The sequence below is a fragment of the Delphinapterus leucas genome, chromosome 9, assembly GCF_059928025.1.
Source record: "Delphinapterus leucas isolate spDelLeu-1000000601 "Yukka" chromosome 9, BTC_Dleu_Yukka2, whole genome shotgun sequence".
NCBI classification, from domain to species: domain Eukaryota; kingdom Metazoa; phylum Chordata; class Mammalia; order Artiodactyla; family Monodontidae; genus Delphinapterus; species Delphinapterus leucas.
This window is the reverse complement of record NC_143137.1, coordinates 48,153,725-48,167,746: the sequence shown is the minus strand read 5'-3', so window position 1 is coordinate 48,167,746 and position 14,022 is coordinate 48,153,725. Positions and strand designations below refer to the sequence as shown.

General features: G+C 41.6%; 1 protein-coding gene and 1 pseudogene across 4 annotated transcripts in view; both read right to left on the bottom strand.

Moving 5' to 3' along the window:
* The window catches only part of JAZF1 (JAZF zinc finger 1), a 337,129-nt gene that overhangs the window by 35,924 nt on the left and 287,183 nt on the right, over positions 1–14,022 (bottom strand). The window lies entirely within an intron of this gene.
* The window catches only part of LOC149748399 (heterogeneous nuclear ribonucleoprotein A1-like), a 30,350-nt pseudogene extending 16,328 nt beyond the window's left edge, over positions 1–14,022 (bottom strand).

The window sequence follows — 14,022 nt, the reverse complement described above, 5'->3', positions numbered from 1 at the left end:
GTAATTTTGAAAAATATATCTATTTGAAAACTAAAAATCCTCCCAGACCCAGGCTGCAAAGAGATGTCTTAGCTGGTAGGCAATGACGGGTGCCGTCTAGCTATTTTATTCAAAATTATTTTGACAAGAGGAAAAGCGGGTTCCCTGAGAGTGACTTGTTCTTGGACGTGTAAGCATCTGGAACACCTTGGCTACCTTTTTTGTCTTTAGAAAAAAAAAAGTAATAACCGGGTATCTAGGTAGAAAACACAGCACATCATGGCATGATTAGATTTCAAATTCCTATATACTGGTCTCCCAACCAACTTTAGATTCTCAGGGGGTGATTTTCTATGTGTGTTTCCATACCAAAGAGAGCCTGAATTGGCTAGATTAAAGAAAAATTCAGTCCAGTGGAGTATGAAACACATCTCTGATCTGATAAGATCAAGCCAACTTGTTGCTGTTTTGATGAATGTAAATTATCACCAGCATCCCGTTTCCCGAGGAGGAACTATGTAAGTTTGGTGGCAAGGGGCTTGAGTGCATGGCCAGCATCCTTTCCTTTCCAGGTACCAGAAAGGTTCCAGCAGCCTGTTTCTCCCTTCTTGTCAGATACCACTTCCCTTCTAGTGCCTTTCCAAGGAGTATGAACAAAGCCCGGAGACAGAAGCAGGGAGATCCTGTACCTGGATTGTCTTTTTGGCAAGAACAAATTAGCTTAAAGCATTCTCATTTTTCTGCAGATTCTGTCTGTAATGCGGTGCAGCTGTGTGCGCCTGGGGATCCTTTTGTTAAAAGTAGACCCACATGGAAAAGACATTAAAATAAGTTTGCTGCTATGATACCCACAGAGATGAAAGGGCTTCTCTGATTTTAATATGCTGAGTTTTAGACAGGAAGGAAAATGAAAGGGGTTCTTTGGAAACACACACATTTGGCTGGGCTACGAATTCATCAGGTGTTAAATCCCCATCACCTTCGCAGTAGAGGTGTAGGGCAGCGCTGAGCGTCTGCTTGTTTGTGTTTTCAGTGGAATCTGCGCCGTTTTCCATGCTTACAATGTGTGGCTCTCTTTAGCACTCATATTTCGGTTCTGGTACTTGCTTCCAGAGGAAAATTAGTGAAAGTGTGTACTGATGGGAGCTGGCATACGAATGAGCTCTGGACCCTAGCTTAAAGAGACTTCATTCTTTTGGGGGGTAGGGAGTGTGCCCTTTAAAATAACTATCTTGTGATATTTCTTGATATTTTTTGGCCAGTGCAGAGACCCCTGCTGGGACAAAGAAAAAGCAACAAGGATCGAGGGCCAAAACCATGCCATGAACTATGTTTCCAGCACCAGGTGAAACATGACATAAAGACTGTCAAGATTTCTTGTGGGAATTAACAGTGGACATATTTTTATTGAGTTTGATTAAACAATAACACAGTTAAGAGAAGAGATGAAATTCACGTTTATAACTAAATGTAAATGATTAAGCGTGGTATTGCCAAAATGGTAGGACTTGAAGATATTTTCATTAGAAGATAAACTGTTGATGCCTTTTTGTCACTGCAAATGTTAAATCTGAAGATAAGCTGTTATTAAGTGGCTGCCCATTATAGAAACGGGGTTTATTTAGAGTTTCAGAGGATGTGCTTGATGCAGGCTGAAACTGAGCAGCTTTAATTTTCTTTCCTGTAAAATTCTCACTGTCTCATGGAAAGCAAAATATTTTGGATACTGGAAGACCCAGATGCTATAATTTTCTATCGGAAACACTGATTCTGTGTCTTGAGACCCAGTGTCTGGCAACTAGTTCTTCATTTAATAAGTGTAGCAATTGTTTTATTTGACCATGCTATCGTTTCTGCAGAGTTCCAAAGCTGAGAATAAAGGATTCTGCTGTCTTTCTTCAACAGAGAGGAAATTCCAGAGATTTTCTTCTTAAACTACTGCGTGTATTTACTTCCTTTGTTCTTAAATGGCTTGTTTACAGCAGAGGAAATGCTCTTTGCTCTTTCAAGGAGTGAGTGGAAGTTGTGGGTTCCGGTTCCTCATTTCTGCCTCGGCCAACAACTTTTTTTCTTTTTTTAACTGAGGTAAATCCAATGCACAGATCTTAAGTGTCTAATTCAGTTAGTTTGATAAATGTCTACCTTTGTGTAACCAACATTTCAGTCAAGATATGGACTATATCTCCATCAGTCCAGAAACTTCTCTTGGGTACGACCCTTCCCCACATTCCCCGAGTCCACTGCTATTCAGATTTCCATCATTACGGATCAGCTACCTCTACTTGAATTTCATATGTACTCTTTGGTGTCTGGTTCCTTTCACTCAGTGTAATGTTTTTTGTTTTTAAATAAATTTATTTATTTTTGGCTGCGTTGGGTCTTTGTTGCTGCGCGCGGGCTTTCCCTAGATGCAGCGAGCGGAGGCCACTCCTTGCTGCGGTGTACGAGCTTCTCATTGCAGTGGCTTCTCTTGTTGCGGAGCATGGGCTCTAGGCACGCGGACTTCAGCAGTTGTGGCTCGCGGGCTCTAGAATGCAGTCTCAGTAATTGTGGCACACGGGCTTAGTTGCTCCACGACATGTGGGATCTTCCCGGACCAGGGATTGAACCTGTGTCCCCTGCATTGGCAGGTGGATTCTTAACCACTGTGCGACCAGGGAGGTCCCCAGTATAATGTTTTTGAGACTCATCCATGGTGGGTTTTTTTTTTTTTTTGGTGTAACTGTACTTTGTTCTTTTTTTTTTTTTTTAATCACTATAAATAGTATTCCATTGTATGGACAGATCACAATTTGTTTATACGTGTACCTGGAGATGGCCTAGTTAACAGTCTGGGCTATTGCAAATAAAGCTGCCCTGTATGTCCTTGCACCTGTCTTTTGTGGACGTATGCTTCCATTCCTCTTGGGTAAATACCTAGAGTGGCACTGCTCAGCCAACATCACTTTGGTTTTGAAGCCTGAAGCCCTGGAGAACCTATATGACCTCTGTAGGGCTCTCCCTCCTTGGCTGGGTGGAGGAACAGTGACATCTGATGCCCTCTCCTCTCAGAGCAGCTTTGAGGATGTTTTCTGCCCTTCACAGGAAAGAGGGCAAGGAGTTTCCCGGACACTGTAACTCAAAACTCACTGGTCCCGAAGACCTTGAGATGCCCTTTACATGGCTCTAAGACCTTGACATATCTTATCAGTGAGATGTTCAGTGGGGCATCTGACAGAGACGGTGGGACAAAGGGGTGCCCCCGCCAGACAGTGATGGCGGTTGGGCCTATGTGGGCACATCCTTCAACAAGGGAGGGGAGAGAGCTCGTTGATAAGTGTGCGTATCTGCTAGAAACATCCAATATTCCATTTTCTTCATGCGTTGAAGTTCCACAATTAAAAGCGTTATTATTGCCACCTTTACTAAAACAACAAGACAAACTATAAAAATCTATAAACCTGCTAACGCTTTTACTTCTACCAGCTCTGGTCATAAAATGGTTATCTTAAATGCTCCTGTATTTCTGATAACAAATAGTGTCATTTTTGTTCTCAGATATGACACCCCTTCCCCTGGAAAATATGCCCATGCCCAAAAGCACACGATTGGCAAATGCCACCAGTAATGCACATTCCTGGAATCAATCTTCTCTGAGGTTAGTACAGACAAAAAATAAACATGCACAAGTGGTCCTGGCCAGGGCTGGTGAAATACTGTCTAAAAGGGCAGGATTCAGTTAAGAGCACAAAATGTTCTCTTTGTTTTGAACGTGCTGTATAGCTACTTCAAGAAGCCCTGACAGCCTGACGTGTCGGCCATTTCCACCACTGACCCGGTGGTTCCTCAACACACTGGGTGCCTTGGATGCAGAGTAGGGCTTTCAGAGCTAATGTCCTTTCTAAATTGGAGGTTTAAGTAGAGACAGTGTTAACACAAGCAGTTGTTTCCGTCCCTGTCTTTATCACATTAATCCTCATGGGGAGGTAGGCATTGTCTCCAATGTATACACGAGGAGGCCGAGCTTACAAAGGTTTAAGGCCATCTACCTCTCAAGCTGCAGAAGCAAGATTTGAATCCAGATCCCTCTGATGCCAAAAGCTCTCACCACTTTACCTCTATGTTCCCAGGGTTTTAGAAGATGGCCCAGAAAACTCCAGGTTTACAGAGTACCTTTTGTCAACATATCTGGGTCTGCTTACGAATTCCCTAAGCTGACATACCATAATGATCATGCTCTAAAATTGTGTGCCCCAAATCACTTTCCCACTGATCTCACCTTATTCCAACTGGTTTGGAATTCACATTGCCTTACAATTTCTAAGACATTTTGTGGATGTGAATATATAGATGATAACTGCACTAAAACAGTATGGAAAGAATGACTCTATGTGTACCTCTATCTTGTCTAGCTAATCATCCATGCTAGTAATTTAGTCCACCTGTGTGTATGTCATGTTCATTAAGTGTCTGCTCTACATGTGTATAACCTGCTTCTACTAAGAGATGTAAGTTCTAATCCATAAGGGCTATGCCTTCTGCTTTTCTGTACTCCCAATACCTGGAACGGTGACTATAACAAAATAGATGCTCCATAAATTATGTGAAATGAGAAGATACCCCATCCTGGTGCTGGGGAAAACAGGGCCACTCACTTGGGGACTGCTGAACTTGGGCCGGTTTTCACTTAGATGAGCCTCGATTTCTTTTGTCTTTAAAGTGGGGTTAATAAATGGTGATGTGAATGTTTTCGTGCACTATAAAGATATAATCTATTATTATTACAGATCGGCATCGATTTGATTGCTTTCTTCAAGTCAAGAAAATGTTTTGTTTGGGAAGGTCTCTTATGAGTGACGTAGTTGAGGAAAAATAATTGAAGTACCATCTCGTCGTTGCCATCCTTACTCTAACCAACGCTTTGAGTAGTAAGAGATTAAAAATAAGCATCCACATAATGCAGTGGGGAAGGAAGCAAATTAGCTACAAGACTGGACCATAACACTCAGGAAGCAGGATAAAAATTTTACAAGTCAATCAACGAAGAAGATGAAAGGCCAGTGATTAGAACAAAGCAGTATATAAACAAACAAGCAAACAAGTCATAGGCCAGGAAAGGGTGTGTTAGTGACCCCGCATATACGCAAGCCAGAGAGTACTGCCACATGAAGTCATTCTCCAGCTTAAGACCGCGCGTTTATGTGAAAAGGGAAATATAAATCAAGGCCATTTTCTCAATGGGAAGAGTTTAGAGAATGTTTTTTAGGCATGGCCCAGATACTTAACTCTTTAGGGCAGAATCTGTTAGAAATACCAAATCCTGGCCTCAGGACTTTATAAGTAGGTCACAAAATTCAGTCAGGCTAAAAAATTTCAATTTTCTTATTTTCCGCCATTAAATAGGATGGGATTTATCTCTCTGAGCTTTTTCCTTCTGTTTCATTCTCTTCTTTTGGGTGGGTGGGTGGAATTATGTTAGTTTCGACCTCACCTTAGTTATCTTTTCCTCTCAGATTTTCTGCCTTTAGTAAGGCTGTTTAGGTATATTTCATTTTCTAAAAATAAAGGGATTGGGGGAGAGTTCACCTCAACTCCACTCAGATAAAGCTTCTAAATGTCAAGCTAAATTTTGTCAGTTCTATCAGTCATTTCCATCCTGAGGGTAAAATTAATACTTTACATTTTAAAATGATTTGCTGTTTATTAGTAACTCCAGAGAACTGCAAAACGTTATAATCTGAGCAACCTATTGCCAAAACTATAAAGGAATGTTAAAGGTCTACTATCAGGCCAGATAGCAGGAGACACAGGAATATGAAACGAAACAACACAATGCAGAAACTTAAATTACGCATTTATAGATATAATCTGTGACTTCATGGTCGTTATAGGCCGCCTAAACAAGAAAACAAAAAAATTGGTTTAATTTCCTTTGGTAACTTTCTCTGGTTTAATACTTGAATTTTTCCCAAGTGGGCCAAAAAATATATGCAAATATTTTCCAGGAGAGACTGTGCAGTGATATTATAACCAGAAATCCAGCCAACTCTTTCCACGGCTGCACCACTAAGACATAAGCAAGCATTTGTTCAGTCCCATTGGACTCATGTCTGGAAGCTAAGCAAGTAGATTACAGTAACTTTTCTCCAAGCAAAGTGGAATACAGGTTAACCCAGGCAAGAAAACACACAGCTATGACAAGAGGGGTCCCATTTAAAAGCAGTGGATTCCCAACTCTGGCTGTAGGTTGGAATTACCTAGAGAGAGGTTTTAAAAACCCCCAATGCCCAACCCACCAACCGGATCAGGGTATCTGGAGTGGAGCCCATGGACAATTTCAGGGTGAGCTTTTAACAGCTGGTTTGCAAGCCTGAATATTTAATAGCTGGCTCCCTGGAGTCAGCTCCAACTCACCCTTAAAGAAAACCCTGACTAAACTAAACTGGTAAGTTCTTCAGTTCTGACCTGCTATTTGAACGATGGAGTGGGGGTAAAAGTGAGGGTTACTGTGAATGAAGATGAACCACAGTTCCTATCTTAATGTATTTATTTTTGTATTTTAGGTTTAGAAGTAGTAACTGGGGCAGCTAAATGGCTGAAGGTCTAATGAGGTCTTTTTTTTAAAGACACAATTTATTCAGCGTCATGATCAGACTATTACATTTAGCAATCAACAGCATGTGTGCCAAAAAACAAACAAACAAACAAAACCTACATTAAAACCCTTTGTTGGAATGCTTTACACTTTCCACAGAACAGGAACGAAAAGAACCTGTTATACAATTAGTCACAAATACAGTCCTCGAGTTTTTTGCCCATACACATGAGTATCGTCTAAAACATGTCTTCTTTGTAGCAGTTAGGCCCTGCCACCACTGTGCATGGCTGAGTTCACAAATCTGTTGTAGCCTGTAGCTTCCCTGTCACTTCTCTGGCTCTCCTCTCCTGCTAAGCTTTGTTTCCTGGCAGTAATTAAAGCCTCCTGCCACTGCCATAGCTCCTGCTGCTGCTGGAACCGCCATAGCCACCTTGGTTTCACGTTTGGCAAAGTATTGGCCTCCACCACCACAGGGGCCAGAACTTCTGCCTCCAAAGTTTCCTCCTTTCACGGGTCCAAAATTTGCAGATTGATTGTTGTAATTGCCAAAATCATCGTAGCTTCCACCACCTCCAAAACTGCTTCCATCATTACCGAATCCATTATAGGCATCCCGCTGCCACCACAGCCACCGCCACCGTGGCTGCCACCAAAGCCAGCTGGACCACTGATGTTTCCTCCACGACCAAAGCTGCCATTCCCACCAAAACCACTGCCACGACCACCATCAAAGTTTCCAGAACCACTTCGACCCCTTTGGCTGGATGAAGCACCAGCCATCTCTTGCTTAGATAGGGCTTTCCTTACTTCACAGTTGTGGCCATTCACAGTGTGGCGTTTCTGAATGACAATCTTGTCTACGGAGACATGGTCATCAAAGGTTACGAAAGCAAAGCCTCTCTTTTTGCCACTGCCTCGGTCAGTCATGATTTCAATCACTTCAATTTTTCCCATACTGTTCAAAATAATCTCTTAGGTGATGTTCTTCAGTGTCTCCTTTAATGCCACCAACAAAAATCTTTTTCACAGTTAAGTGGGCACCAGGTCTTCGAGAATCTTCTCTTGAGACGGCCCTCTTTGGTTCCACCACTCTTCCATCCACCTCGTGTGGCCTTGCATTCATGGCCGCACCCACCTCCTCCACAGTGGCATACGTGACAAACCCGAAGCCTCTGGAGCGCCTGCTGTTTGGATCCCTCGTTACCACACAATCTGTGAGTGCTCCCCGCTGCTCAAAGTGGCTCCTCAGACTGTCATCGGCTGTCTCAAAGCTCAAACCTCCGATGAAGCGCTTCCGCAGCTGTTCGGGCTCTTTGGGAGACTCTGACTTAGACATGATGGCAGTGGAGGGGGGAGACGTCAGCAGTGCTTACCGTGCGTGCACGGGCAGAAAGGAGTAATCTACCGAACGTATCTCTAATGAAGTTTTTGAAAAGGTGTTAATATAATAATGATTAATGTGGAAATAAAGTATGAGTACACTGGAAAGACCTCATTTTTGGAAGTGGCAGACACGGGACTTTGTGCAAATTAACCTTATCAAGCCTCTATTTCTTCAATCTGTTCATGGGAATTAATAATCCTGTCTCAGTGGGGTTGGTGTTAGGATTAAATAATCATACATAGGCATATATAGTAAAAAATCTAAGTTGCCTTTCCTTCTCAGTAGTTATACTCTAGATTATTATTACTTTTAAAGGAGAATGGTATGAATTGTTTTAATACTTTATTTTCAGGGAATTTAATCACGTTTATCTTTATTTATATATATATATTTTAATTGAGGTACAGTTGATTTACAATGTTGTGATAGTTTCGGGTGTATAGCAAACAGATTCAGTCATACAGATAGATAGACAGATAGATAGATTTTTTTTCAGATTCTTTTCCCTTATAGGCTATTACAAAACATTGAGTATAGTTCCCTGTGCTATACAGTTAGGTCCTTGTTGACTATTTTATACATAGTGATCACATTTATCTTTAATTCTTTTTTTTTAAAGATTTTTTTGATGTGGACCATTTTTAAAGTCTTTATTGAATTTGTTACAATATTGCTTCTGTTTTATGTTTTGCTTTTTTGCCCCAAGGCATATGGGATCTTAGCTCCCTGACCAGGGATTGAACCCGCACCCCCTACGTTGGAAGGCGAAGTCTTAATCACTGGACGGCCAGGGAAGTCCCCTATCTTTAATTCTTTATCTCTGTGATTTAAACCAGGGTTGGCAAACTATGGCCTGTGGACCAAATCTGTAAATAAGGTTCCACAAAAACTTTTAGTTTTATGGAACACACCATGTCCACTTGTTTGCATAGTTCTACAGCTGCTTTCCTGCTACAGCAGCAGAGGTGAGTAGCTGAAACAGAGGCCCCATCGCCTGCAGAGCCTGAAGTATTTACTATCTGGTCCTTCATAGAAAAGATTCTTGACCCACAATTTAAACCATTCTAAGCTTTCCTTAAGTGAATACTTTTTAAAAGTACATTAAAAAAGAACACAAAACAAATGAGGATAGGAAATGAAAAAAATGAGAAAAGAAGACTCCCCTAGGGTTTAGAAATTGCAAAATAAATCTTAGTTCCAGAATCCTTAAAAAATACTTGAAACTCTAGGATGAAACTGAGATCTAATTCTGTCTAGTCAAGAGAGTATATATTTTTATATATCTTTATTAGAATATAATTTAAAAAATTTTTTTAAATTTATTTTTTGGCTGCGTTGGGTCTTCCGTTGCTGCACGCGGGCTTTCTCTAGTTGTGGCGAGCGGGGGCTACTCTTCGTTGTGGTGCATGGACTCCTCATTGCAGTGGCTTCTCTTGTTGCGGAGCACGGGCTCTAGGCACGTGGGCTTTAGTAGTTATGGTGCACGAGCTCAGTAGTTGTGGTGTGTGAACTCAGTAGTTGTGGTGCATGGGCTCAGTTGCTCTGTGGCATGTGGGATCTTCCCAGACCAGGGATCAATCCTGTGTCCCCTGAACTGGCAGGCAGATTTTTAACCACTGCGCCACCAGGAAGTCCCTATTGGAGTATAATTGCTTTACAATGTTGTGTTAGTTTCTGCTGTACAACAAAGTGAATCAGCTATATGTATACATATATCTCCATATCCCCTCCCTCTTGAGTCTCCCTCCCACCCTCCCTATCCCACCCCTCTAGATCGTCACAAAGCATCAAGCTCATCTCCCTGTGCTATGCGGCTGCTTCCCACTAGCCATCTATTTTACATTTGGTAGTGTATATATGTCAATGCTACTCTCTCACCTCATCCCAGCTTCCCCTTCCCGCCCTGTATCCTCAAGTCTGTTCTCTACGTCTGCGTCTTTATTCCTGCCCTGCCACTAGGTTCATCAGTACCGTTTTTTTAGATTCCATATATTTGTGTTAGCATACAGTATTTGTTTTTCTCTTTCTGACTTACTTCACTCTGTATGACAGACTCTAGGTCCATCCACCTCAGTACAAATAACTCAATTTCCTTCCTTTTTATGGCTGAGTAATATTCCATTGTATATATGTGCCACATCTTCTTTATCTGTTCACCTGTTGATGGACATTTAGGTTGCTTCCGTGTCCCAGCTATTGTAAATAGTGTTGCAATGAACACTGTGATACATGTATCTTTTTTTTTTTTTTTTTTTTGCGGTATGCGGGCCTCTCACTGTTGTGGCCTCTCCCGTTGCGGAGCACAGGCTCCAGATGCGCAGGATCAGCGGCCATGGTTCACGGGCCCAACCGCTCTGCGGCATGTGGGATCTTCCTGCACCGGGGCACGAACCCGTGTCCCCTGCATCGGCAGGCAGACTCTCAACCACTGCGCCACCAGGGAAGCCCCTACATGTATCTTTTTGAATGATGGTTTTCTCAGGGTATATGCCCAGTAGTAAGGTTGCTGGGTCATATGGTAGTTCTATCTTTAGTTTTTCATGGAACCTCCATACTGTTCTCCATAGTGGCTGTATCAATTTATATTCCTACCAACAGTGCAGGAGGGTTCCCTTTTCTCCACACCCTCTCCAGCATTTATTGTTTCTAAATTTTTTGATGATGGCCATTCTGACCGGTGTGAGGCAATACCTCATTGCGGTTTTGATTTGCATTTCTCTAATGATTAGTGACGCTGAGCATCTTTTCATGTGTTTGTTGGCAATCTGTATATCTTCTTTGGAGAAATGTCTATTTAGGTCTTCTGCCCATTTTTGGATTGAGTTGTTTGTTTTTTTGATATTGAGCTGCATGAGCTGCTTGTATATTTTGGAGATTAATCCTTTGTCAGTTGCTTCATTTGCAAATATTTTCTCCCATTCTGAGGGTTGTCTTTTAGTCTTGTTTATGGTTTCCTTTGCTGTGCAAAAGCTTTGAAGTTTCATTAGGTCCCATTTGTTTATTTTTGTTTTTATTTCCATTTCTCTAGGAGGTGGGTCAAAAAGGATCTTGCTGTGATTTATGTCATAGAGTGTTCTGCCTATGTTTTCCTCTAAGAGTTTTATAGTGTCTGGCCTTACATTTAGGTCTTTAAACCATTCTGAGTTTATTTCTGTGTTTGGTGTTAGGGAGTGTTCTAATTTCATTCTTTTACATGTAGCTGTCCAGTTTTCCCAGCACCACTTACTGAAGAGGCTGTCTTTTCTCTACTGTATATTCTTGCCCGCTTTGTCAAAGATAAGGTGACCATATGTGTGTGGGTTTATCTCTGGGCTTTCTATCCCGTTCCATTGATCTATATGTCTGTTTTTGTGCCAGTACCATACTAAGACAGTATATTTTAAAGAATACTTTATAAATGAAATTTTCTGCAAGATGACTATTACTTCTGCACCAGGAACGCATCCTGCATGTGAAACTTGGAAGAGTGAATTTAGAAGGTAGAAACATGGAAAACTACTTATAACCTGGCAATGAAAGCGACTGAAACCACATTAGTCAGGCAAAATAAGCCGCTCTCTCTAACTACAGGTAAAATAACATTTCAAACATTGAAAAATGTATACAGTCAAAATGGTACAGGGTAGGGTTTAAGAAACCATTTCCCCTGCTAATTTTTGATGTTTACATGGAATGTTATTCAAGCAGCAAATAACTTACCAATGATGCTGACAGACTGAAAATGATACATCTTTACCACAACATATATTAATTCTCTCAGTGGGAAATTGCTAAAATAGACAAGGTGTCAGAAAGATTTCTTTACGTCTGAAGGAAAGGAGATGATTCCATTTCTTCCAAACATTCTTACATGAAAAATAATAAACTCTCACTTTTAAAATGTCTTTATTTTCATGGGGTTCTAAAGCTCCCATTATTAATTGGGGAGGTCATGGTTATCTGGTGCTCGCTATGAGTCAATCCATATTAAGTCAGGTATAAAACACAGTCAGGTATAAAACTGCCCCCATAATTCACATTATATATGAATAAATATTCATAGAAATACACAGAAAAGAGAGTTGAAGAATTACACTACACTATCATGGCATTCCTTAGATCTACACAGTAAATGTTACACAGAGATGCTGGAAAGTAAATCTTCACGAAATAAAATGTAAGAGAAACATGGTGGTCTATCTAAAGAAAGGGACAAATGCCCAACACAAATGAAACCAATTCATCCTCTATAGAATGACCTCCGATTCTGTTCCTGAAGCAACTGGTTGAAGACTCTGGACCACAGAGACGAACATTTACTGAGTGTTTAAGGCATGCATATCTATCACGTTTAACTCTCACACAGAAACCTAAGTAATGGGTATCATCAGTGATTTGTAAAGGGCGAAGTTCGGTAGGAACTCAGTCTGTCTGCCTTGCGCACCTATCCTGTCTTCAAAATGTCCAGTCCTGATGGAACACAGGGTATCTGCCAACCATGAGCCCCCAGACATGCCCCTAGAAAAAGAGGTCCTCTAATCAAAGTGACTAAATTTGGAAAGCTTTCTAAACCCTCCTCTTGGAGAATAACAATGTATATATTAAAGCCCTGTATTGAAGAAACCAGTTTACTTTTGTCTAACCCAACATTTCCCCAAACTTATTAGGGAATCCCTTTTCCCAATTACTATTTTGTGAAAGTTATATTCTGAAACACTGAGAAATATGACTGCGGTCACCTCCCTTGATGGGAGATGGAAAAAAGAGAAATACATAAACTGTAAGAGAAAAATAAACATTTTCACCCATGGTCAAGGGGCAATGCTACTGAAGTGATGGTGTGATTCTAAGTGGCTTCTTTTTGCTCTTAGGATGACACCCTAAGTGCCCTGGTCCCTGCAGACATCCTTGGCCTCATCTAACAAACACCCCACCACCTGGCCGACCTTCAGTACCTGGGACCTGCCAGGCTCCCCATCATGGAGCCTTTGAAAAATGCTGTCTGCTTGGCTGGATGCGCCTTCTTTCCCTCTTTACCTACTTACCTTTCAGGGAAGTCTTTCCTGACCCTGTCAAGCCCTCCTCTGTATGCTCTCCTATCACTGAGTTCTTCCATATAGCAAGTTTATGGTTACAATGTTATATTTATTGGTGTATTTATTGGATGAATGCCTGTCTATACCCCTATGGGAGTGAGGGGAAATATATTCCCTGTGCTCAGATGCAAAAAAGAAGAGGAGGGGACCTTTCCAGCCTCTTTCTACCATCTTCTATCCCTGCTGACTTAACGGATCTCTTACTTGGGAGAAGGTTCTGCGCATGTTCAGCTCAGGGCCTGGGCGCACTCTGGTCTGCTCCCAGGCAGGCAAGCTTAGAAGGAATGTTTGGGAATAAGTTCAACTCAGGGAAGGCAGTTGTTACAGATGCTAGCTAGCTCTATTCTGCAGTTTAGCCCTATGCAGTAATAAAGTCAATTTTAATCTTCACCTCCGAGTCTTGTTTTATTTTTCAAATTGCTTCCATTCGGGAGGGGAAGGCAAGAAGGAGTGTTCTCGTTGGCCCCCTAAAATGCCAGCATCTTCCACCAGGCCTCAGTCCATCAGGAAGAATAGGGAGGGGTCTCCTTGGGCTCACTGCTATAGCTCAGGCCGGGCACATGGGAGGCACTCTAATTTTTTTAAATTAATCGTCCTCTCATGGAAAATTTCTTAAATAAGCAAAAATAGGGAGGATGGTACGACGAACCCCTATGTATACGTCGCCCAGCTTCCACAATAATCAGCACATGGCAATGAACAACATACAATCGATCTTGTTTGATCTACTTCTCAACTTGACCGAAGCGAATCCAAGACACCGCATCACTTCATACGTAACAAATAGTAAAGGCTTGAAAACATAACTGTAAAACCATTATCACATGCATATTATAAATGATAATTTATAAATATTCCTTCCATAATAAATAGATGAATGAATCAGCAAACGCTATAGGGGCCAGTAAAGGGTCAAAGAAGAGGTGGCTCTGAATCATGATCTGTCCCCGGCCCCCAGCACACCGCACACACACACACACACACACACACACACACACTTCCCACGG